The sequence below is a fragment of the Pteropus alecto genome, unplaced genomic scaffold (assembly GCF_000325575.1).
Source record: "Pteropus alecto unplaced genomic scaffold, ASM32557v1 scaffold864, whole genome shotgun sequence".
In the NCBI taxonomy this organism is placed as follows: Eukaryota; Metazoa; Chordata; class Mammalia; order Chiroptera; family Pteropodidae; genus Pteropus; species Pteropus alecto.
Window position 1 is genome coordinate 67,531 of NW_006435017.1, and position 1,587 is coordinate 69,117.

General features: G+C 40.7%; 1 pseudogene; it reads left to right on the forward strand.

Moving 5' to 3' along the window:
* Window positions 1–1,181: 1,181 nt before the first annotated feature.
* Window positions 1,182–1,301, forward strand: LOC112478996 (annotated as a pseudogene).
* Window positions 1,302–1,587: the final 286 nt, after the last annotated feature.

A 1,587-nucleotide genomic window follows, 5' to 3' on the forward strand; every position in this document is an offset into this window, starting at 1 on the left:
CTGCCTGTTTTTGCAAAAACGACTATCATGGTGCTTAATAAATTCACAGGGTTATTGTGAGATATGGTTTCATTCTTTCATCTGTCTTTTCAGTAATCATCATCTGATACTTTATATATGCCAGATATGCCAAGCGTTGGGAAAACAAACATGACTAAGTTATGAGTCCTGTGGAAGAATAAGAGAAAAGTCAACTTTAAAACTATACTCCAAAGCATTTTCTCAATCTATTGAGATTTTGCTTCCTGGCCATTGTCATCAGTTTGGCTTAAATGAACTCATTAAAATTCTCTACGAGTTTGAGCATTTCTTATGTCGACAATACACTCAAGACTCAAATGTCCATCCACAACCCCACACCTCTACCCTGAATTCCAGATGGAATTCTCTCTCCACTTGACTATTTTATAGCAGGAGTCCTCAATCTCTGGGCCTTGGACCGGTACCAGTCCGTGGCTTGTTAGGAACTGGGCCACACAGCAAGAGGTGAAAAATTGCTACAAACGCACTAAAAAGCCTGCTTCCTTTTCCAACACTCTGTCTTTGTGAAGCAGGGTTTTCTGCAGTGACAGCATGGTGGGCAAGCAAGAGAAACTTCATCTGTATGTATTTGCAGCTGCTCCCCAGCACTAGCATCACTGCCTCAGCTCCACCTCAGATAATCAGGCATTAGACTCTTGTAGGAGCCCAAACCCTACTGTGGACTGCACATGCAAGGGATCTAGGTTGTGAGTTTTTATGAAAATCTAATGTCTGATGATCTGAGGTGGAGTCGGAGTAGACTGGACATAAGCAATGCACTTCGATTGTCACTGTCTTCCATCACCCTGAGATGGGACCATCTAGTTGCAGGAAAACAAGCTAATGGCTCCCACTGATTCTGCATTAAGGTGAGTTGTACAATTATTTAATTATATGTTACAATGTAATAAGAATAGAAATAAAGCGCACAATAAATGTAATGTGCCTGAATCACTCCAAAACAACCTCTTGCCCCTGGTCCTTGAAAAAATTGTCTTCCATGAAACCAGTGCCTGGTGCAAAAAAAAGGTTGGGGACCGCTGTTTTATACTGTCACTATAAGAAACATCCAAAACCTGTAGAAAATTTGTATAAGAGTTTATTTGAGCCAAACCGATGAGTGAGGAGCGTGTACAAATACCAATTAACATTAGCATAGAGACTACGGCCATGCTACTCTGAACAAGCCCGATCCCCTCTGATCTGGGAAGCTAAAGCAGGGTCAGGCCTGGTTAGTTCTTGGATGGGAGACCACCTAGGAAGACTGGGTGCTGTAGGCATAAAAAATAAAAAATAAGAGATTGTAAGCTGGCAAGAGTCTTTCAATCTTTGAGGTCAATCTAGGGTTGCCTTGCCTAAAAAAAAAAAAAAAAAAAAGTTAGCATAGGTTAAACAGGAAGAAAAATAAGCTTAGGTGGTTGGGCATGTTGAATTTGAGTTAGTCTGGGGATATTCCACATAAAAAGAAACAAGAGAAAATAGGATGCATAGGGTCTACAGCTCAGGAAAATAGAAGTGGACTTATACAGATTTAAGAACTGTTGACATATGAATGAGGGAGAGACA